The sequence below is a fragment of the Protopterus annectens genome, chromosome 6.part0, assembly GCF_019279795.1.
Source record: "Protopterus annectens isolate FY-2018-M chromosome 6.part0, PAN1.0, whole genome shotgun sequence".
NCBI lineage: Eukaryota > Metazoa > Chordata > Ceratodontiformes > Protopteridae > Protopterus > Protopterus annectens.
Window position 1 is genome coordinate 909,151,944 of NC_056737.1, and position 26,366 is coordinate 909,178,309.

Sequence of the window (26,366 nt, forward strand, 5' to 3'; positions counted from 1 at the left end):
CACTGTAAATGATAAACTGTTATAATTGTCATACTAGACCACCACTAACAATTCTCCTACATTTCTGCCACTTTGTTTCTTATTTTCCTCCTCTATACTTACTACTTAATTAAAATGCCTCATTTGCTGAGATATCTTACTTGTACTGCAATTTGTCACCTGTTTAACCTTTTTGTATGTACTTTTTATTGCACCTATTATAGTTTACTTTACTCCTGTTCATTTTTTACTTGCATAATTTGTACTGTTGATTTTTGTTACTTGTATATTTTGTACTGTGACACTTTTTTCCCAGGCCCCTCTGAAAAAGGGCAAAAGCTCAGTTGGACTATCCCAGTCAACAAATGTCAAATCAAAATAAATAAATAAATAATTTTAACCTAAAACCAAACAAAGTCATGCTGACCTTCATCGTTATTTCTTGCATCAGTTAATGCTAATGACGCTGCAGGAATTTTTAACCTTCAGATCTCATTTGTTATCCTAACAGTATTTTATGAATCCAATTTTAAAGCATTAAATAAAAGCTTTGCTGCAATCACCATTTAAATTGATTAGACTAGGGTTTTCAGTGACTTGCCCATTTTAGTATTATGTATAAATGAATAATAAAATGAGTTAAGTAAGTGCGTAATTGAATTGTTATAACAAATAGACCAGTGTATAAATTTTAGGTATCATTCTCACTGGAGAGATGTCTTTTGTGGGGTACCACAAGGTTCTATGTTGCACTTCCGTCTTTTTTATTTTCTTGTTTTCCACATTAACCACTAACAAAAAATGTTAACAGTCAAAATATGATAACAGTCATAAATTTAATAAATGCAGGTGATGCAGCTATTAAATAACTTGAAAATACATAATATTCACTGTACAGAGAATGTAACTATATTCAATTCATACTTGAAAAATCCTCTGTGCTTATATAAAATAGATTGTAGGTTAATGCTAATAAACGTACTATCATGTCTTATAGAAAATGCTTACAACTTCAAAAATCTTGTTAAAAAAACATTATGCTTAATATTATTAATGAAGTAAAAGATCCCAGAGTTCTATGTGATTGAAAGTTACGTTTTAAGTCAAATTAAATCAGTCAGAAAAAAAGGCAAACAGACTGATTGGTTTACATTACTTAAATGAGATTCTAGGACCCCTGTGGAATTTTGTTAGGTCTATGTCGGACTGATGTTTGAATGAAATAGCAGTTTGTATTCATGTCAAGTTCAAATTAACAATCTGAATTTTGGTCAAATAACATTTAATTATAAGATATCGATACAGTTGTGTCATGATTACCCTACCAGTCTGCAATTATTAAACTTATACAATATCAGCTACCAGATATATGTGGAAAATATTCTTTAATCTACAGATATTTTATGGATGAGGTGTTCATGACTACCCTGGCAAAAGATATACATGCCAGTACAAAAACTCACATAAGAACACATAGTTTACTGACAAAACAAGTATTACTTATATGATTGTAGTGTTTATTCATGGAAGGCACCAGAATTTCTTCTGGGAATATATTACCAATGCACATAAGAATATTATTGTGAACAGATATACTCAGATTAATATTAGATAAGCCTGCAGGTGAAAAAAATGGGCCTATATTAGAACATTGAGGTTTAAAACCTTCGAGTGTTCTAATATCGAACCCTACGGAGTGAAAGATTAAAATATCAAAGCAACAGAAACCCGAAATCTTTCCTAGGGAAAGATTTTGGTTGTCCGTTTCTGTTGCTTCGGTATTTTCAGCGCTGTGGTGGAAAGTTACAGGCGGGTTCAGGTAAGTGTGCGATTGTGTGGATGTGAGGGTTAGGGCGGGTTAGGTGAGTTAGGGTTAGGGCACGGGTAAGGGCGGGTTAGGTGAGTTAGGGTTAGGGAGTGAGTGAGGTGAGTGTGCAATAGTGACGGACCTGAGGATTAGGGTTTGGGCTAAGGTAAGTGGATAGTTGGTAGTGTGTGTATACTTTAGTGTAGGGTTAGTTGTAAGATTTTGTGTGTGTGTGTGTGTGTGTGTGTGTGTGTGTGTGTGTGTGTGTGTGTGTGTGTGTGTGTGTGTGTGTGTGTGTGTGGATTGCTGTTTGTTTGGTGTGCTTGTGCTGCATGTATGTGTTTTGGAACAACAATTTTTTTTTCCCTGGGAAAAAAATCGCTGTTATGACAGTTCGAGATTGTAAGCTTTCGCTTACATATGGTCGATTAATCACCGTTCGCTTCTTTAAGTGATCGGTGATCTAATATAGACCCAAAAAAATGGTTAACAGCATAAAGGAAACTATGCTCATATAAGGTCACTGACTGATAATTCAGGATGTGTGGCATGTATGAACACATGTATGCTACTTAGCTGAAGAAGTCACTTAGGATTGAAGTTATACAAAATTGTACAAGTTTTCTTCTGAGGCAGACATTTCTGTAGAATAAATAATCACAGCTTTCATTGAAATGTGCACTAGGAAAGTTTTAACTTAAGGAAAAATATTTGAAATGAATCAAGCATAAAAATGATATAAACATATGTGCCAGATTTGCATTAAATATATAACAGAAGCAGTTGGTATATAGTCAGAGGTGAAGAAATGTGCAGTTTGTAATTTATATAAAAATGATCTAAAAAATAAAGTGTGGTTAAAGTATGTTATAGATGTAATAAAAATCAGCAGCAGAACAAATGTAAAAAATGAGAAATGTTATAAGTGCATACTGTTTACCACCAAGGGAAACTCATTAGGATAAATGCAGAGCTTTCTAGTAGCAGACTCTTAAAAATGTGTGAAAATAAAGTCAGGTTCAAAAGATGGAAAGTAGATAGTGTCACATTAGAAGACATGTTCTATGTTAAATGCAGAAACCTAAGACTGATTTGAAGGAATATTTCATTAATTACAGGATACATGTAAATGTCATTGGAGACACCACAGTCCTAATTACATTCAAAGAAAAGGCATATAAGTTACCTTTGATTACTGCCACAGGGTGTGACACGGGTTCACTCTGGCAAGGATGGCTAAAGTATACGGGCACAGATTTGCATTCTGTAAGTCACTTTTCTGAAATAAAAAATCTAAGTGCTGTTTTGTAAATAGCAAATTGCATTGTTTTTAAGATGCAACTGGTATATTAAAAAACTAAATATAGAATTAAAATTACCTCATATCTTGCAAACGGTCAATAAAAGGACATGTAAAGTTTAGATGATGCTCTGCATCTCTGGTTTGTACAATAAACCATACCATTCGACCATGATTTGTAGTGGCAAGATTTATAGTAATCAGAAACTGTTCATCAAACTCTATCCCATCCCAAGGAATAAGGTATGTTTATTATGTTAAATGGTGGTAACATTCTTTCAAAAAAGGACACAAGCCTTGTGCACCAATGACAGTTGTTAGATAGAGATTCTTTACAAACTGGATAACTGAAATCATTTAGATGGAAGGCTGTCATGTCTGCATTTCATATGACTAATTCCAGAAGTGAAAAAGGCAGGTGTTAAAACAAACCCCCAGTGAAAGGAAACAAAATAAGAACAAGAACATTTAAATGTTTCCAAAATTAACAGACATTTCCTGCAACTACAAACAAATCAAAAAGATGATTTATTATTAATTACACTATAACTCGTTCTTGGCTGATAGTTCACTACTAACTGCCCCATACTGTCCTGTTCTTCAGTGAGTCTGTTCTGCCTGGCAGCCTGGTAACAAACTGAGCCCCAGAATGTAGACTGTTTTCTCAATGAAGCACATTCCACCAGTGTAACTGAAGAGTGAGTTGACTTCATACACCCTACGGCCATTTTCTTTTTCAGCTTTCTATTCCTTTAACTAATGTGAACTGAGAAGATAAAGTAGAAGAAGAAAGCAAGACAACTGAAACAAATTATAATGTCTCAAAATGAGGAAAAAAGGCTTCGAAGGAATTTTAGACAAAGACTAAGATTACATCTCAGCAAAAATCATACCAGTCATCTATCTCATGCATACCTCTCATAAAGAGCCCCCCAGGTAAAAACATTCCAAAATGACCACTTTGAACCGCTGCAGCTATAGAAATGGATAAGAACAGGGACATAGTGAGTTGTGTTTCAGGTGCCAAGATCTGGACCCTAACATTTGACAAATATAACTACAACATGGCAGTGGTACATGTGGGAATGAACAACCTAAGATGTAAAACCCTAAAAGATATGCAGGGAGTCATGTCAGAACTTTCCATGCATGCAACACATGCAGGTAATTCACTAGTACTGAGTGGAATCCTTCTTTCACCTCAGTTAATGCCTGGATGCAAATAAATTAACTTTAATAACAGGTTACATAGCTGGTGTCGTTCCTGGGAATCCAAGATGTGCTAGCTTGCGATGAACTGCTCAAAAACCCAGATAGCATTGTGAAGAATGGACAGAATCTCTCATTTTTTGGCAATTTAAAGTGCTATATGATTTACTTCTTTTCTGTTTCCTTGTGATCAGTCCAGCATGCTTGGTTTATTTGAGCACCTCTTGCATGAAAGCTTCTAAAGACTGGATAAAGTCTTGGCTGCTGCCCTAGTAGCTTTTTAAGACAAAGTCTAGTTGATAGAAATTCAAATAACTTACATATGAATCCCAAAACTGGATTACATGGTAACTCTCCTGAATGTCAAAAGTATAAACAACAAATTGCTTGATCTTGAGATACTCCTGCATTTGGAAAACATCCATGTCTGTGTAGTTACTGAGACTTGGTTTAAATGTAAGAAGAGCACTCCATCTATACCAGAGTTTTACAGTTGTCCTCCATTCAAACCTATTGACACTGTAGTGGAATCTCCATATTTGTCAAAAAAACATATTATGTCCAGGAACATCCCTATAGATGCACAAACTTAACGTGTTCATGCTAGATAGTATTAATTATCAACTAATGGACTGTTAGTAAACACCTTTTTTGTCCACGGATGAACGTGTAAAACTCAACAATGTTACAGGGTATATCCCAATTAACAAAATCCCAGTATTTTGATTGACTTTAGTTGCCTTTCAGTTAACTGGCACACCTATCCCTACAATGTAGGATATGCCCAAAATATCCTAGATTTACTAAAAACATCTCATAAACAGTTGGCAATTAAATCTACTTGAGGACAGAGCATCATTGATTTGTTTCTAATATATATATATGTATATACAGCTGCCGCTTGTACTACTCATCTGGCAACTTATTTTATCTCATGTGATTTCTATTGCTAATATTACAAATGAAGCAGTATAATTGAATGATCAATTTACATATATATAAAAATTAAAATAAGGATGAGAGATTTTAACTCAAGACTATTTACGCTATGTACATCAGGCCTGAAATAAAGTTAAGATGTTCAGAAAATTTTACAATTCATAATAAATAATTTATTAGAAACAATTTGAGTAAATTGTTTAGCCATTCTTATAACCAAAAGCTTGCATATGACATTTGCTAGTAGACATTGACAAGACATTAAACTTTAGTCCATGGATTCTTGGTTAAAGTCTTTGGAGATATTCTGTCTTTTATGCTGATCTCTTTGATGGCTGACTCTTGAAGAGCACATAGGAATTCCTCAAATTGTGATGATGAAGAGTTTATCCATTATCATCATTAACATCATCATCATCAGCCCCCTTTTTTCCCATTTCTCTACATGGGGTCGAGGTATCATGTTAACTGTCGCCAACTCTTTCAATTCAGTGCCACACTCCTGCCTTCTTCTACACTCATGCCAGACTGTTGCAGATCTTCTTTCACACAATCCATCCACCTCTTTGCTGGATGTTCACACTTCCTCTTACCTTCTTCCTGTCTGTCCCAAATCTTCCTCACCAGATATTCTTCTGCTTTTCTACACATGTGCCCAACCCACCGTAATCTGTTGTCTTTGATCTTTTCTGCAATTGGAGCTACTTTGGCTTCTGCTCTTATGTCCTCATTTCTTCATCTGTCCCACAGTGTGCATCCTATCACCTTTCTCAGACACTTCATTTCCATCACCTCTAGCTTCTTCAACTGCTCTGCCTTTACTGCCCAGGTTTCTGTACCATACAGTAGTACTGGTCGCACCACTGTCTTGTGCACCTTACTTTTCAGCTTCCTTGGCATTCTTCTGTCATAGACTACACCTGATACTCTATGCCTGTTGGCTGCAGCCCCTCTGATTCTAGCTTTGACCTCTTCATTCAGACTTCCCTTCTCCTCAACTACTCCTCCCAAATACTTGAAGCTGTTTACCTTTTCCACTATCTTCCCTTCTATCTCTATTCTCACCTTTCTCAGCTTCTTCTGATTTCCCCAATTTGCTGCCATTGCCACAGTCTTATCCATGCTTAGTTTCATCCCATGTGCCTTCAGATTTGAATTCCATTCTTCTGTCCTTTGTTGAAGTTCTAGCTCAGAATCTGCCTGTACTGCCACATCATTTGCATACAGCAACTTTGTTGATCTGTCCCCTCCAACCTGTTTGCTAATGTAGTCCATCACCAGTATGAACAGCAGTGGACTTAGAGCTGAACCCTGATGTAAACCCACACCCACTGGGAACCCCTCTGTCAGGCCAAACACTGTTTGTACTTGAGTCATTGGGTCCTTGTACATAGCCTGCACTAATTCTACCAATGTTTCTGGGACTTCAAACTACTGCACTACTGCCCAGATCAGCTTTCTTGGGACCTTCTCATATGCTTTCTCCAAGTCTAGGAAAGCCCAGTTGGACTCTTTCCTCATCTCTAGCTTCTTCTCAAGTATCTGTCTCAATGCAAACACTGGGTCAATTGTGCTGTATCCTTATCTGAATCTCCCATCTTACATTCTACTACTATGCATATCTGTTTATTAATCACTCTCTCCAGAACTTTCATGCAATGTGATAGGAGTTCAATGCCTCTGTACTGCCCACAGTTGTGGATGTCCCCTTTGTTCTTGTACACACTGGAATGAGTATGCTTATAATCCAGTCGCCACACTGCTATTAGTACCCTCAGGAGCCATTTCTCCCCTATCTCACTCAGCATCTTTATCATATCTGCTGTGACCTCATCTGAGCCTGCTGCTTTCCCTGACTTCACCTTCCTTAGTGCTGTTCTTACTTCTTCTAAGGTGGGCTCCTGTTCTTCTCTCATCTTAGGCTGTTTCTGGGGCAGTACAGCTTCTGTGGGGTTTTCCTTCATTCAGAAGCTGCTGGAAATACTCCTGCCATCTGCCTTTGATGTCCTCTGGGCTGGTGAATAGGTTGTTGCTGGCATCCCTTATGAAGGGTGTCTGACTATCTTCTTTATCTTTCTGTCTTTGCCTTGCAACCTGATATAGTTTCTTTGTGCCCCTTACTGAGTCACTTTCCAGAAGTTGGTACAGTGCCTCTAATGCCCTATTGCAACTTCTTTCTTAGCTTCTTTGTTAGCCAAGCAGTAGTCCTTCCTAGCCTGGTCAGTCTTTTTTGTCTCCCTCTTCTCCTTGCACTCCTTTTTCCTTTTGATGACTTCCTGGACTTCTGCATTCCATCACCAGCTTTCCTTATGTTCCTTATTTCCATACCTGTCTCGGCCACATATCTTTCCTGAAGTCCTAACACATGCTGTTTTTAGGTGCTGCCATTCTTCTTCAACTCCACCTATTTCCTCCAGTTCTTGGGGTGCTAGAGCCCTGAGTAATTCCTTGCACTGCTGTACTTTCTCTCCAGTCAACTTCCAGGTTTTCAGCCTGGTCTCTGTTGACCTTAGAGCCCTCTCTGTCCACTGCTTGCAGCTGATTGTGGCAACCAATGGTTTATGCTGTGGGCCAACTGTTTCACTGGGGATAACTTTGCAATCATGGATTCTGTCCCAGTGCCTTTTCCTTACCAGGAAGAAGTCCACCTGAGTTGCATGTTAACTACTCTTGTGTGTGAGCTTGTGACTGTCTCTTTTCTGAACCATGTATTGGCTACTATCAAGCCATTTGCCAGAGATAAGTCTAGAATGGCTTCTCCTTCTTTATCCCTGTTGCCCCACCCATGTGGACCACAGAAATCCTCATATCCTGTTATGTCTGTCCTGATATGTGCATTAAAGTCACCCATTATCAACACCAATTCATGCTGTCCTGCTTTATCTAGTAGGTCCTGCAACTGCTGTCAGAATGCACTCTTTTCCTCACTATCACAACCCTGCTGTGAGGCATAGGCTGAGATTATGAATACTGCCCTATCATTACACTGGAGTCTGACTGCCATAAGTATGTCATTAATTCTGATGATATTCCTTACTGCCTTCTGAAGCCTCTCTCTCACCACAATTCCTACACCATTTCTAGCCTGCCTTCCACCTGAGTAGTAGACTCTGGATCCCAAGCCAAGTGGCTTTGCTGCACTGCCCTTCCATCTCATCTCCTGGATACATAGGATGTCCAGCCTCCTCCGTTTCATCATGTCATCCACTTCCAAGCTGCATCCTGTCAGTGAACCTACATTAAGAGTAGCAATTCTCAGTTCATGTTTGGCAGGTTGGAAGGTTTTATGTCTAGCTTTCACTCAACAGATAACCCAGGCTGGGCAACTCGACACCAGCCAGCCAGTAGTTTATTGACCCAGGGCTGCTGGGCTTTATGGTGGGCATACACTGGCCAATAGGGGCACATATACCCCTCCCACCATTAGAACGGGTCCCTGGCGTGGGTCAGAGTAGGCCGGGTTCTCAACCCACTTATCACCAGTAACTACCCATGCCCATTTTTGGCGACATTAGTCAACATGACCGAATCACCTAGGGCCATATTTTACACCGAGTGGCTAGCCTTGCCACAGCATGCAGTCTGTGATCCATGTTCTCCTATCTTGAGGATACTGCGCACCACAGTAGATGCCCAAACTGGTTGGTCTGTACAACTCTTTCCACTATAGGACACCATGTAAAGTCTGGCTGGCTGCCCACAGCTCCATTCATTGGTGAGTTTGAGATGGAAACACTCAGCATGTTTTTCAGACATCGGAGAAACCCCATATTATCTATATGTGTGTGTATATATATATATATATATATATATATATCTATATATATATATATATCTATATATATATATATATATATATATATATATATATATATATATATATATATATATATATATATATATATATATATATACGTATATATGTATATATATATATATATATATATATATATATATATATATATATATATATATATATATATATATATATATATATATATATATGGGTCTACTTTACATGTTTGACTTTTATATGGCTGAAACCATATGATCAAACATTTGAAACATTGACCATGTAAAAAAAAACACAAAAACAAAATAAAAACTAAATCTGTCTAGTCCCAACACCCCCCACTACTTAAATATACCAACTCCGAGATTGCACTACATTGTGGAAGAGGGAAATCTTCCCATTCTGTGCTGTATGGAGATCTCCAATTAGAGCAGTCGAGGTTTTAAAAACTCAATCATATGGTCTCGGCAATATGAAAGTCGAGCTTTTAAAAGTTTGACTATCTGAAGGGGACCCATGTATATATATATATATATATATATATATATATATATATATATATATATATATATATATATATATGGTGTACATGCATATCATCAACCATTGAATGGTCGACCGGGTATGGCTGAAAGGAGTGCGGCAGATTGTTGTCACATGTAGTATACAACCAATCCTTGCCAGAAATTCCTGCAGCTCCTTCAGTGTTGCTATATGTCCCTTGGCAGCCTCCCTGACCAGTTTTCATCTTGTTTTTCATCAATTGTGGAGGGACGTTCAGGTCTTTGCAACTTCACTGTTATCCCATATTTTTTCCACTTTTTGATGATTGTCTTCACTGTGTTCCATGGTATATCTAATGCTGTGGAAACTTTTTTATTCCCTTCTCCTGACTGATACCTTTCAACAATGAGTTCCTTTTGATGCTTTGTAAGCTCTCTGCGAACCATGGCTTTTGCTGTAGCAGGCAACTGAGTAAATGTCAGGAAAATCCTACTAGGATAGCTGAACTTTATTTGGGATTAATTACAGTCTCTTTAATTGATGGCAGGTGTGTACCCAAGAAGACTAAATGCTGTAATTAAAGCAAAAAGTGCTCCAACAAAGTATTATTTAAGGGTATGCACAATTATGCAACTAGCTTATTGTACATTTTTTATTTTTGATATTTTTCCCCTACCAGATTTGCTTGTTTTTCAATTGAATTGAATTGTGCAGGTTATAGGTCACATTAAAGGTGTGAAAAGTTTTAAAATGAATTATCGGGTCTCGTTTTTTTATATCACAAAAACCTGGGATTTTAACAGGGGTGTGTAAACATTTTATATCCACTATATGTGTATATACAGACTAGACCATTAGTTTATTTGCATCCCCAACATTCAATATTTTTATCCTTACTAAATTTTGCTATTTTGACAAATGTCAAAGGGCCATATGTAGAAATTTCCATGTGGAAATGCACCAATGTATCCAACAAGTGTATTTTTTTAGACTTCAGTAGCTGAAGTTTATTGTCATTAGATATATTATTATTGTGGGTTAATGTGATATTATCCCAGAATTTAAGTTTGTTATTACATGTGATAAGATTTTTTGTATAGTTTTGAAATCATATTTCCCATTTCAAATTTGTTATACACTATTTAATTGAAAATCTGAAGTAATTTTGGAATTTTTCTATGTTGAGAATGTCACAGAGTTAGTATTCTGTCTAGTGCAGAGTCTAACTTTTTGTATATAAATCCAATCTTGTGTATCTAAGTTATATTACCATATTATTGATTGTATTGATTTTATTTTTATGTCATCAAGACAATGATACCAGCAGAGAAAGTTTTTTTTTTGTTTTCCCAATTGTCAAGTTGCTGCCGAAAAGTTTGCCAAATAAAAAAAAATCTGAAGAGGATAAATGTGTTGAACCAGAGAGTTTCAGAACAATATTACCCAAAATTATGTTTTTAAAGGTTTTTAGAATATATTAAACATAATTAGATTTTGAAGGAGAAGGGCTCTTATTTTGAAAAGAATTACATAAATATGTTCACAAGATGTGTATATTAGCATTATAAATTTTGTTGATTTTCATTTTATTGGGGTTAATAGTCAAAAATGTAATGTTTTTCAACACAAATTATAACTCGGCTCTTACCAGTTAAATATGATTTTAAACTTTACAAAATATAATTTTAACAAATGAAGCTTTATCAGAGGTTTCTATATATGCAATATTTATGCATTCTAAATTCCAAGGTCTACTATGATGATAATATGCTACCATACTTTTTTTGGAAACCAAAGGAGATGTAGTAATAATTTATTCATTTTTGTATGTTTTGTTCAGAGTAAGAGGTAGGGCATTAATAATGTATATGTTTTTAAACATGCATTGGATACAAAACCATTTTAATTAATTGTAATCTATCCTCAAAATAAATTGTTAGTTTCTTTCATTTCATGATTAGATTAGAATTAGCTTTTGTAATATTTTCATAGTTTAAATGTTTTATTTTTTTCTAAAGTTTTCTTTATGGTGATACCCAAGTATGATAAAGATGAAGATTAATTTCCTGTAACACTGTTTTTGCTTATTTGTAGCATTTTATTTTTATTTATAAATAAAAATTCTGATTTCAGATTATTAAAATGCAGGCCTAAGATCTCCTGGTATTGTTTAATAAGGTTTAGTTCTTCTAGTGTTTCTTTAAAATTTATTATAGTTATCAGTATGTCATCAGCAAATAACATAATTTTGCAAGTGTAACTTTCAGTAATCTCTATACATCTTATTCTAGTGTTACAAAACAATGAGATTGCCAGAATTTCAATAGCTAGAGTAAACAGAATAGGAGATAGGAGACAATCTTGTTTTGTCCCTTTAATTAAAGAGATAGACTATGAGATACACGGTCCTAATTAACATATGCTATATTGTTTTTATATATATATTTTGAAAGGGAGATGAATTATGTAGGGAAGTTGAATAATTCTAGTGTTTTAAATAAACAATCCCAGTTTAGATAATCAAAAGCTTTTCAATATCTAAGTTAATAAAGACATCTTCTTTTTTATTGTTTAAACATCTCTGATTGTTATTATTTTTCTAATGTTGTTAAATGTCTGTTGTTTGTGTACAAAGCCTTCCTAATCTATGCTAGTTATATTAGATGAAGGTTTCTTTATTTAATTTTCTAGAATAGAGATAACAATTTTACAATCTGTATATAAGAATGAAATTGGTCTGTAAGGGGAATAAAGTTGAGGGACTTTATGTTCTTTGAGTATTGGGGCAATTAGAGAATATTTCCAATATCAGGGATTATTTTGTTTTATTGGATCATTTAAAAGGCTACATGAAGAGGGTGAATGATGTTTGAGGAAATATTTAACACAATTCATTAATTATTCCATCAATGTCAGGGGGGTTTATTAGGTTTGCATTTTATTTTATTCAGTACTGCTTGAAAGTGATTTATTTAAGTAAATTTCTTTCAATTTCAGGTGAGATCTTGTATAAAGTGATTGAACAAAATGTAATACTATGTTTGAATCACTTTGATTTGTTTCTTGATTTAAAGATAAGTACGAATGTCTAAATGTATCAAGATTTTACCAATATCTGTAGATAGTTTGTTGTTTTTATTCTTTCGAATTTCTAGGATTTGTTTATTTCTTGATTGTATTTAGACTCTTTTAAATAATTTGCATATGTATTTGGGAAGATGGCATAGAAGGCAACTTTCAATTTGTCTAATGCTAATTCTGTTTTGTGTGATACAATTTAAGATTTTTTTGTTTAACCTGTCTATTCTTGCGCTTAAGTTTTTATCATCTTCTTTATATTTAGTTTTTATTTAGAGTTTACTTTCAATATTTAATAGCTTGTTAACTCATTCCTTCAATTCGGTTTATTATACCAAGCTAATAACTTAGCATAAATATAAGGAATCCCATATCATATTTTATTAACTTCCTATGAATTGTTAGTTTGCATAAAGAGACCAATTTTGAATAATAACAATGGTTTAAATTATTTCAATTTAGTAATATATGTAGGAATTCAAGTTATTAAAGGTAATTATAAATATTTCAAACTTCAAAATAAGCACATTATGATTTGAGAAAGGAGAGAGGCTTGTTTAATTTGTTTTATTTTTGAAACAATACAGTAGGAGATTAAGATCTTATCAGTCCTGGTTTGTGTACCATAATTAAATGAGTAGTGTGTAAGTTCTAGACAGTTTTTTATCTCTCATAGAAAAACTATTTTAAGTTGAGGGATTCTATCTGCTTTTTCAATGTTGTAGCTGTTGAAGTTAATCTTAAATTTCTATTAATAGTAGAATATAGGTTATTTAATAAATAATCAAAATCACCAGTTATTATTAAATTTCCTTTAGCATTTTTAATGCTAAATCTAGGTATTTTTAGCTGATGTTACTCCCATTCCAGGAAACCAATCCACATTTGTACTGACCCCCTTCAGTAAATACACCTCATCAAATGATATTTGATGACCTTTATTAAAATTCTATAAGAATACTTTATTGTGCAATATTTTAATTTACTGATCACAGCATGAACATCCATATAACCATTTACTAGGGCAGTGTAACCTCACTCACCCTAACCAAATAAGCAATGTCCTCACCTCCACTTACTTACTTTGACTTATCAAGCAGTGTCCCATCACTCATTTTCATTCCCAACTCATTGAATTAAACATCCAACACTAGAGAGGGAACAGAAGAGGGGCAAGCCTGCCCCTCTTCTCTACCTAAACACCAAACCTATGAAATGAGCACACAATCCTCAATGTTCCTAAAAGAGTGACTGAGGGAGGGCAGGTAGCAAGTTCACACCAAAATCTGATCCCTTACCCAGTTGCTCTCACACAAAATACCTCCTTGCACTTATCTCATTTCCTCCCAAACCCTCTACATTTCCAATTTAACCCTTCCATCCCCACCACACTAACTTTCTTTTACTACCATCTTAACTCCCATTACTATTCCTAACTGACCCTTCCCAAAAGATGTCCTTGGAAAAATTGGTTTGTTCCCAAACCTCATTAAAAAGTTCCATAGTCTTTTAGTATATTGTATTATTATGAGTGACATCAATCCTTTTTGCTCTTAAAATTTATATATAACCTGAGGATAACTGTTCTTTTTCTTTTGAAGTTAGATTGAGCTAATCTTGTATATCTGTATGGATTCCAGTTATGTTTTTTGAAGGCTTAATGTGTCTTTCTTATAGAAATATAATTTGTGCCTTATTGGTATACTGATATTTTAATATATTTGCTCTTTTCCTTAGGATTCTTCAATCCATTAACATGCATTGATAACAAGCTTAGTTCCATGGCAAAAGGTTGAAATAGTATAATAGCAAAAAATTGGTTTATATGTATAAACCAGTGGGCAGGTGACATAGATATAATTTCCTTCCAAGCATGTCAGGACTATTATAACAAGGATGGTAATTAAATACAAATAAATTAACTATATATATCTAACACACACACACACACACACACACACACACACACATATATATATATATATATATATATATATATATATATATATATATATATATATAAACAGTATATATAGCTTACCATCATTATGTCAACTGGTGGATGGTCGAGTGAGTATGTACAAAAGGAGTGCAGCAACATCCCAAAATTGCAAAATGTTGTGAATTGCAATATCTTGTCCCCTTTTGACCCATGTAAGCACTTGTTTTGGGGTGTAGAGCAGCCAGAAATGTAGATTTCAGTGTTTGTATGACATTTTGATCATTTGGCATTACAGGATTCACTTACAAAAGTTGCTCATATGCAGAGTCAAGCAATGTGCACTTGACAATATGATTGTAAGCCATATATAATCATCTAGATGAGAACATTGAACTTTCAGAAAAACAATTGTTTACAAAATTAAAACTTACAAGATTGAAATATATATATTTGCTCTGTGACTGCATTAGTTATATAAATAAACAGTCAGCCTGCATCTACTTCTATGCATCTACTTGCTGGGTGCAAAATACATAACATCCACCATAGTGTTTTGCTGGTACATAGTACAAAATGATGCAGGGAGACTATTTATAGAACTGACACAGTCATGGAGTAAATATAAATATTTCAGTCTTTAAGTTTTGGTTTTGTAAACTATCGTTCTTCTAAATATTTGATGTTCTTGTCTTGATGTTTGCAGTTTTGGTGTTGTGTTAATTTGATAAACTGAAGTAAACCCGTATATATATATATATATATATATATATATATATATATATATATATATATTTAAAGAGAGAGAGAGTGAGATAGATATAGATATATATAGATATATAGATATAGATGTAGCTATGGAACACCTGAATTCGTAGTTTAGAAGCTAAATCGATCTTATTAGACTAACTTTCTGTCGCAAACTATGCATAAACTACAAGAGATGGGTTAATTTATATTGATATCTTCTTTCCCTTTTCTCCCCATTCCCAGTTTACTCTTTTCTTTGCTTCTTTTCTTTTCTCTAGTCTCCTTTTTCATCGTTTTTTCCTTTCTGATAGTCTTGAAATGTTATCTTCTCCTCTCCTTTTGCTGCCTTTTTCTTTCTTCCATTTCCCCCTCTCCCTTCTTTTTTCTTCTTTTTCCTTTGGAACCTTTGCTATTAGTCACAATATCAATGAAATGAATAAAGTTAGATTATGCCATTAATGTCTGATTTTCTTAAGTAACTAATCATTCATTATTTTATCTTAACTTGAACCTATCTTCTAGAATTTTACATATTGTTAGGCACAGTAGATAAATTGATTGATAAACATATGGGAGTGAAGAGGGGAAGAGAGAGACCAGGCTAGTTCAATGCTGACAGAAGTTTAATTAATGTAACATTATTTTTATAGGTTAATTTTGCTGCTTAAGATTTCTGTTGCATCATTTAGATGCTTTCATTTTCCACCCAGATTGAAAAATCCAGATATGCTAACTAAAGGTAAATAAATTATTAACCATTCAGCCTGTGTTTGAATAAATGGTTTTATGTGCAAAATTATTGTACTAGGATTTTTTTATTTATTTTCATATTTTTCTTCACCTCTTTCTTTCCCCAATGTCCCCATATTCATTTCTCTCCTTTGAATCATGTTTGGCATTTACATCAGTAGTTCTCCTATTAGACTTATATTCCTCAATAATATATCTATGTAATTCTGCACTAGAGATACATCTGTAAAAATAAACAGTCAGATATATGAGACACATATACCATTCCACCTCTTAGAAGTGTTTATTTGGTTCCTGTTAACCCTTTCTTTAAGTATGTATGTTTCTGTGCTCAGTGAAGAATTATTGTACTTTGTACAATGATTATAAAAAAACCTTCTGCAACATCACTTTGGAGTATTAGTTTTAAACTAAATTCATCCTAAGTCTTCAAATACTTATTTGTATTTCCGTGCAGACAAAACAAATAAAATATTATAAATTAACATAGTTGATGATATTTGTACTCCAGTACCCGATGACAAGTTTGTCAAGTTGACCATTACATTCATTTCAACTAGTAAGTCATTATTTAATGAGAGTGTGTTTTACTCTTTGTTCTAGATTCTTACAGATCTTTATATGAGGTAACAATTGGATTTTATCAGAGGCCTTTATTACTCAGATAGATACTACATTTCTATGGCACAGTACTGAATGTTCCTTTGCAATGAAATGTTTATCTCCAGATCAGCATCCTGCAAATTAAAATAGTTTGGAATGAAATTAGATCATTTCCATCTGTATTCAATATGTATATTTGACAAAGAAACCATTTGCACAGATCATATCAGATAATTATACACTTTGTCAAGCTGTATCTTCATTCATCTCAGAACAACAACAATCCCATATTCATAAATTTCAACTGTAAATAAAGCCTTATAAACATTACTACTATTCTCTTAAAATTTTATAGTATAATATTTAGTGTTATGCCAATTGTATTGTGCAAGAGTGGTACATTCATATCACTCCCTTTTAAGGATGAGTATAGCAGGAAATACTGAGGAAGAGGTATGGAGACTATTTTTAAAGTAGAACATGAAGTATTCTTTGTTATACTAGTGCTGTTCTTCTAGTCTACACTTCCTGGTTTAATGAATGTTTGAATTAAACCCAATACTCTTTACAAGTATTTATTATACAGAACGCACAAAGAGAAATATTTCATATCCAACAAAGCAAGGTATGTAATTGCTCTGTGGGGCTAGTTTAATTATTTGTAATAGTACATGCAGGATAATCTTTTTTTTTAAGTTGTTTTGTTTAAATAATGACTGTTTCTTGGAATTAATGTTTCTTGTCCCTTCACTTTATGCGCATGAGTGCCATTGATTCTTGTAGCTACAGATGACATGTATATTAATGGAGTTAATAGACAATGTGGGTGAAACTTCTGCGTGATGCCCACATTAAGTGCAGGCAGCAGCAAAAATATAAGCCATTATGTTAAATATAATGATCAACATATGGACTATCCTGGGATTCAATAAATTCCATGTAAGCTTAGCGCAAACCCTACATGGAGTTTACATGTTAATGTGATGAGTAACTGCGAATTGCATATGCATGCCATGCATCACATTTACACAAATGCAAGAGTGGTTTCATGACCATTAACACCATGTAAAGTAGCAAAAACACCCGCAGGCATGCAGACATGTTTACCTACAGGCAATCTAGTTCTGCAGGATTGTGCAGACAGCAACAATGACTACCAAGGTTTAATATAGAGCAAAGCATAAAGTTCTAAAATGTTATAGGAAAGTATAGTCATTGCAGAGTGCTGTGCAAGCCTGTTTTAGGCACAATGAATAAAGGTTTTGGTGGTGATCAGCAAGGGTACATAGACTGTATTATAAATATTTATTCTGGGGAAGTGTGTGTATTGAAAAGGGCCACACACATGAATTGTAGGAATGAAGACAGGGGACGAGGACAAGTGAAAGATGGTAATGTACATCAGATAGGGGCATGTCAATGTGCGTACACCACAAAGACAAGACAGTTGTAGCATGAACAGTGATCACATATCTACATGATACAGTACATACTGCTGTTTATACCACCTGTGTGGGCATAGTCCTATCATCGTGTAACTGACACACAAAGTCACATAGCAATGGAGATGATTGTTTGTGATATAAACACCCTGACATGATAACTGAAGAGGACATTTAGCAAGGACAATATACTGTATACACTAGGGAGGTATGTGCATATTGTGATGATGTGCAAAATGAGTTGCTTGAATATGAATGTAATGTCAGCATAAGTCTCAACTAAGTGGGACACATAGAAACAGGCTCATGGACAACAGCAGACAGAAGCACGCACAGTCATGGACAATATCAGAATAATAACACCAGTCATCTGTGTCATTGACATAAAATATGTGGCTGTGAGTTAATATACATGTTCTGCATGAACACACTTGTACAGCTGTAATGATTTGTCAGTAATCTATAAGGGGAATCAAGTGCACCTTTCTCAAAAACTGAAACATTTCAAAGATGTTAAGAGGATTACTGTCATACCTGCAGTTTAAATTACTAATGGCTAATTGACAGGTCTGTATGGCATATATATGCCACAATCCACAGATGCATAACTTTAACACATGCCATCAATCTTCTCAATGAGGTATGTATTTACTGTGTTGCATCACAGGAACACATATCACACATGCATTTTGTATAACACCTTGAAGGCAGTTCTGCACTGTCAACTCCTAATGTTTATGCAGATAAAAGAATACATAGGTATGGCCGAAAAGATGTGTGGTAACTCACTATGGCAAAAGTGATACAGAGAGGGTCTATATCAAAACTTTGAAACTTCAAAGGAGCAAACGCTCTTACATCAACACCAAATAAGCAAAACCACAGAATATTGAACGTACGGGACAGCATTGTTTTCCCAGGGGGAAAAATCTCAGCTCCAAAAAAAAAAAAAAAAAAAAAACAAATCCACAGACAAAAGAAAGTGGGGGGCTTCGCCACCCCCCCACTTAAATATACCAACTCTGACATAGCACCACAATGAAGGAAACAGCAAAGTCCCAATAATGGCCCAGTGATTTTTTTTACCTGAGAAAAAAATCGCTGTTCTGGCGGGTCGACATGCTGTGGTTTCGCTTATTTGCAGTTGATGTAAGAGCATGATTTCCTAATATAGACCCGTTCAAAGAAACGTGCAAATGGGTGTATTGTACTCAACTTTTGGTATAATGAGGGCTGAGAACAATCGGACTATAATGCCCTTTGTTGTGGATGTCCTGCACATACTCTGGAGTTGTGATACATACAAGGAATTAGTCAGCACTGTGGGCACATGGTGTTGGAATTTCTGCATACTATCTACCTGAGTACACAGGTCACATACCACTTGGTCTGCTCATAGGGGTGTGGTGTCTATATTGAAATTAGCTTGTGCATTTGCTTTCATAAAGGAAATAATCTCCCCATGAATTTGCATTCATCTACGGTGTCTCTGTGGTTCTGGTAACAATCCTCTGTGTGTGTTAATATTGTCTGCATTATACTAATGCAGATCTTGGATTCAGTGATTGTCCACAATTTGCAGTCTCCCACAAAGCTGGTTAGACAGAGGATATTTAAGTTTGTCTTGGCTTCTTGAATTTAAATAATGAGCAGGAAAGGGTCTAGTACAGAGTCATGAGGTACAGACCTGGTCAATGCAGTTTAGATAGAGGTTGTGTTTATTTAGGGATCCAAGTGTGTCTGCTAGATCAGGTTTTAAGTCACACTACAGGCAACCTGGGATGTTGTCAGGGCCCACTGATTCTGTGTTATTAGTTATAGAGAGTGCACAGATGAGAAGACAAACTGAATAATGTTTGCATGTATATTTTGGCTGATGGCCAGAGACAATGGGGGGGGTGAAGTGTGAAACAAACTGTCAGCTAACAAATTGTCTCCCTTCTCCAGGTGAGTATGGCTGGTGGCAACCACAAACTGTTCTTCATTTAGTTGTGTATTCCCATTACATTTCACACTTATTTAAATAAATGATTTGTGACAACACCTTCAAATACACCCTTGGTTATGCATCACATGCCACACAATGGCACTGTTCACACAGTCAAACAAGTCTTGAAATGTCACGTAATTACAGCAATTGTACAGCATATGCCTATAGATTTTTTTCATTTGAAAGCTGTAATTGAGTGGCCTGATACCATATAAGGATACATTATAAATGAATTTGTTGTGGCTAATGCAGAACAGTTACTGAAACAGATGTTGATAGTCACATAATGGTGCTGGTGATCACCTCAATAATTCCTGGGAATATCAACACAATTGCATATACAATGAATTCTAAAAGGTTGCAATTGAATCAAAACATGATTTTTTTTTTTGTATATCACAATGTGTGGTTGAAACAATACTTGTGTACTCATGTAACCAGTGTAAATGTATATTGATGTATGTCACAGAACATTTAATGATGGTAGGGATACATATGCACACACGTACCATACTGCAAGTGTCACCGTGATGGTTGAATGAGAACTGCGTAGAAAGTTGATCTGCTCCACTACAAAAACACATGCCTTACTAAGCCTACAATATGCATAGTATCATCCTATGTCAACAGTTCTCAGGAAGCATATTATTGCAGCTGTTATAGAAGAACATGTAATCAATGGCAGCAGCTGCCATCAATACATTACCTCACATCATAGATTGCAGTACCTCTTGTAAGCCTGCCATACATCCACACCTCAACATAGCACATGTCGATGACAGCAACATTAACATGTGAAATCTTCAGAAGGTCATAGGACATTAGTAAGCTAATGGATAACATCACATAAAATAGGACATTAGTAAGCTAATGGATAACATCACATAAAATTCTAGCCATTATTTTACCATTTAAAACATACTCCATATATCTGTATGATGGAAGCTAGTAAGGCTATCTTTGTATGCGTGCATTGTTTTGACTGCAGTACTTACTGCCACTGTCCATATGTGACATGTGTACCACACCATGACAGAATTAGCAATCACATATGCAGTTGTCTAGAGATGGTTTGCAGACACTCATGTAATGACTCTGCTTCATGATGTGTGTATGCATATTTGACATGAACACATCCACCAGTCCTTAGGAAGAATGTCATATGGCCAGAGGAAAACATAGGATGGTGGATGCATGAGACTACATAAAAGGCTCTCCTAAGTGGTAGTGAAATGAATAGCAATTCACAAGATCATACAATGGCCATAATTTATTTATTTTTTATTTATATCACATTTTCGGCAGAGGTTCGGGGAGAAAAGCTCCACTTACAAATCACAGATAATGTAATAGTACATTTAAGGTTACATGTACATATAATAATTCGAAATACAGGATACAGTTTGACATAAAATCATACATTTAGATACAAAACTACATAAGTTTAAAATCCCTCTTCCATACTGGAATAATAAACATGGGTTGAGCAGGGTGAAACAGCATTCCTTTTCATTTGTATACAGTGATTTACTGCTACAAAAAGTGGTGTGAAATTCTGCAGCTGACAGACAGAAGAAAATATGTTTAGAAAAAGAAACATCAAGGTGAGAAATGAGGTTTGGAACAGACCATTCTGTCCTGGGAATCTTCAAGTGGGGCTAGATACATAGATTAGCAATTATGTGAATAAGGGAAGGATAGTGTTAATTGGGATGGAGGCATGTTTAGGAGGAAATGAGGTAAGGGTAGGGAGGGGCTTAAAGGGTTTTGTCAAGTGTAACTGAGGTAGGAGCCACATTTTTGGCATGAACTTGCTGTAGCAAGTGCTACATCCATGATGGACTGTAGGTATTTAAGGGTACAGGTAGGCCTTGGATTATTGTGGTATGGTAGATTACATTTTTTTTCTGTCACTCTCTTTCTTGTGTGGTTGCTGGTTCAGCAGAAGGGACTGGGTGAGGTTGGACTACATTTATGGAAAACTGCTTTGAGATTGCAGTTGGGGCTAGTGAGCAGAGTATCCTCCTCAAGGGTAAGGAGGGGCAGAGAGGAGCACTTTTCTTGCAAGGTTTCAGTCATTGGCTATAACATGACATTTAAGGCTGTAGGTAAGGTAGTGTTGCAAGTTTAGCCTTCTGAGAGTGAGGCTAATGCAAATTGTTTAGTTAATGGCAGAAGCTTTAGTATTTGCAGTTAATTTGGTTTACCAACCTTGGAGAAGTAGGTGAACTAGCCCTGGTTCTTGGGGGGCAGAATTTCGTTTTTCTATTCTGGTGTGGCAGCCCTGATAGTTCATGATTCATGCTGGCCCTCCTGCGATGAGTATTGAATGCTTTCACAGCCTTGAGGCGACCCATTTGTGATGGTGGGGACAGCAAGCAGGCTTTGACTCCTTGGGGCTTCTATTAAAAAAAAAAAACTTAAATTAGAGATGCGATTCCATCACCTGTGTGGGGTCCTCAGCTCATTAATGTGGTGGTCTTAACTGCACAAATTCCACAGAATATCCAGGCATACCTTTCAACATTTAATGTGCTCCTCTGACATTTGTTCCCCTGTTCTATTGGCAGCTCACTTCATACAATTTTACTTTTCTGGGAGTGAGTGGATATAAAAAAAAAAAAAAAAAAACCTTGATCATCATCCCATGGTTTCATGGGGAGTAGCATCAATTTTCCTGCAAGGAGTATGTGAGTGTGTTGTAGGTAGGTTGCTGGCAAGCAGGTTACCGTTATAGCATACTTTCAGGTTCAGACCACGATACCAGATTGGGGTGATGTATGTTGACTTAAGGAAACTGTATTTGACAATCTTGGAATAAGTTGCACTGCTACCTCCTCTAGGATATGTTTACTGGGGTAGTTTCCACATTAGTGTACCTCATGCCCGGGTTTGTGTCTGCAGGCTTGTAGATTTTGGCAGATGGATTGAGGTTGTCAGCAATTACTATTTATAGTGAACTTTGAACCGTACCTCTTAATGGTACAGATTTCCGCAGTCGTATTTTAGCACCTTTCTAGCAGTAAGAGCAATATTTGGACTTTATTAGTAACTTTTCCCCTTTCTGTTAGTTGTTGCACTTTGTAAGGGTGATGTATAAGTTTTGTAGCGGGTGACTGAGTGCTGCAAGTGGGAGCTGTAACTGGAGATGTAATGGTCCATTAAGGCCAGTCTGTTGTGCCATGTCTGGAGGTATTTTCCTTAGCTAGGTCCAATAACAGTTTTTGCGGGCTCCAAGTGAGTCAGTTAGCAGTTAGTACCGTGCATGAGCAGTGTGGAGCTAACAGTCAGTGCATTGCGCTTTCTCTTCACAGGATTCCCTACAAACAATTTAGAATCATAGTTTTGATCTCTTTGTGTTACTTTTAGGTAAATTATTGATTTTCTGGATTTAATCATGGTGACCTACATAAAAAGGAGAGCAGTACAGCACTTTATGCAATTGTAAAGGGTCGTAATAGGTAAGGTAGGATGGTTACATACCTTACAGTGGGGTTTCGCAGGCTTGCCATCTGTGGGGACTGGAATTTGTTAAGGGCAGAATGTCCCCCTCTTTTTTTTTTCCCCTTACACTTTGTCGGTTCCTCATAAAACTGGAGTTGGAGGGGAGGTGATATGCCCTACTAACTTCCGAGGATTTTCTGTTCGGAAAGTGTGAAGGGGGGGGTGCAGATTGTCCAGATTGTTGCCACTGTGTGGTCCGTTGGAAGACATGACTAACATTTGAGTGGGAAAGCATGCTAGTTGGAGGGGAGGGGAAAGGGAAAAATAAATAATACTGTCCTTATTTTGGGCTTCGGCCCTAATTTTTAATGGGTTTCTTCGGATTTTTTCATATGAGGTTGTAGAGAGATTATTGATTAATGTTTCTGTCTGCTTGCAGCCATGTCATTCAGAAGCAGAATTCTATGAGGGAGACGTGTGGTTGTTGCATCTGACCACATTCAGCTTGGCTGTAGGTTGTCTACTTGGGATGTGTTTTTGCAGGCCATGAGGGGAGGAGGTGGGAGCCCGAGCTGTCCAGGCTCCATGTCCTTCAAAAAAAAAAAAAAAAAAAAAACAACAAAACACACACTTGCATACCTCTCAACTGTACATATTGTCACAGAATTTCCAGATTTTGCTTCAGATTTTGGGTCTGTTCCTCATAATATTTGTAGTCTTCTGGTAAATCACTGAGGATTTTAATCTTTAAATAATGTCACCCAGGTTCCTTTAACGGTAGGTATGAAACCTTTCTTACAGTATTTTTCAGATGGTGGGGTGGCTCTTGGGACATGTGTCTCCCCTTTACTGTTGGGCTCTGGTTCCACTGTATTTATACCTTTGTTACTTGGTTCTCTCGAAGAGGTTGAGAGGTATGGTTTCTGTGCACTATTATGGCTAGTGCTGTACATGGTTACAGTTCATAAGGGTTGGAATGGTCAGGATTTTACTTCTTACTTTAGGTCCATGCTTCAACTTTGCAGGGTTCATGGTCTGGAATTTACAGACCTGATAGCTAGCTTAATACATAGGGTAAGGTGTGGGACCAAGTGATAATTACCAGAGGAACTGTTAAGGTGCACTCTCTTGGGAAAGAGGTTGTGGGCTCATGTAGCGGATGTGCAGTTGATGAACAGGGGGACCCTGTCCGCACTTAGCCAAATACTTATTGACTTATGTGTATGCTTAGAGTTTACAGTTTTACTTTCTTTTGCAGATGGGAACTGCAGCAGGGCCATCAGTCAGTGACCTGAAGGAAGAAGGCTTGAAAGGGATGGAAGCTGTTACAGTGGATGTCACGGTCACTACAGTGGTGCTCAATGACGTCGCAGATGGGGGTGTGCAAAGTGTAACACTTAATGGCCTAAGGACGTGGATGTCAAACGTAATGGGTTTTCTGGGGGAGGTTTGGTTGCTGGAGTGGTGAGTAACATGGTTTCAGGTCATTTTCCTTTATTCGGTATTCATTAAGGTGCACCAGAGTTGGTGCAGTTGGGTTACTATAGGGGCAAGCGAGGAGGAAGTATGTGGAGGACAAAGTAAAGAAGGGTTAGAGGTTGTTCTGGGGAGTAAGGGGTTCCCACTGATGGTGTGGATTTACAACAATCACAGGATCATAGGAAGTTACTAGGTTAAGGACTGTTAGGCTCATACAATCTAGCCAAGTTCAGCCCTTATTTTAGTACTTTTGATAACCCCAAACATTCCAAGAGGTAGTTGTCCCTAAATGCCCTATAAACTTGAATAAGATCCCCTCTTAGATATCTGTAAGAGACACTGTACAAGTTCAGCTATTTTAGTCTTTCATAATAACTTAGATTTTCACATCCATGGATGCCCTTGGTATATTTCCGTTGTACTCTTTCTAGTTTACTCATGCTGGTCTTCTTATAGGGTTTCCATATTGTTATTCCATACTCAGGTTTGGGCCTAATGTAACTAACAAACAATGACTTCATTAATTTGATTTCCTAGACTTTATAAATCTTTTAAACATCCTATAGCAGTAAAACTATCATTAACCAATTGGTTGATATGATTAGAAAAACTAACTCATAGCTGAATCTTACCCATATATACAGGTCCTTTGAGTCTACAGTTTCAATATCTGTGTGCTATATTAAATATTCACCTTTCACTTTATGTCTCCCGAATCTCATATGCTTAGTTTTTGATGTCTTTATCAGCATAATATTTTTCTGTGCCCAAATGGTCAATTTGGTCATGTTATTTTGCAGACATGCTTTATCTGTTACACTTGCAATAGTTTAAAAATGTTAGTGGAGGGGTTGGGAGCCATAATATTGTGGGTTGTTTGGGATTTGTTGGATGGTAGGATGGAGGAACAATTGCAGGGGATTTTTTTTTGCAATTTTAATTTAACTGAAGTAGGTTACTGGGAGTGTTGGGAATTAGGGCTCACTTTCAGTTGCTTGCTATGTCAGGTGTATTGGTTGTGCGGTTTATTTGCCATAGGTGGTCAGGTTACCTTAAGCAAGTGGGGCTAGATACTTGTTAGCAGATCTTAATTTTCAGGGGTGTTGCTGCATTGGAAGTGTCTGCATTTTAGGCAGATGATGAATGAGATATGCAATGGGTGGTGCTTAATGGTAATTAAGAAATTGGATTATGCGTGTGTGGAATACGTACAGTCTTTTCTTTTACAGATCACTTTGTGCAGATGAGGACATGCGGAGTTGGTATTGCTTGGGGTATTGAAGAAATGTGGACTTGACAGGCAAGAGAATAAGCAGATGAGGGTTTTCGGCTGATGAAGTGGTATGAAAGTTCATGGATT

General features: G+C 36.1%; 1 protein-coding gene across 2 annotated transcripts in view; it reads left to right on the forward strand.

The window, feature by feature from the left end:
* The window catches only part of BEGAIN (brain enriched guanylate kinase associated), a 3,126,115-nt gene that overhangs the window by 1,127,002 nt on the left and 1,972,747 nt on the right, over window positions 1–26,366 (forward strand). The gene's annotated exons all lie outside the window — the stretch shown is intronic.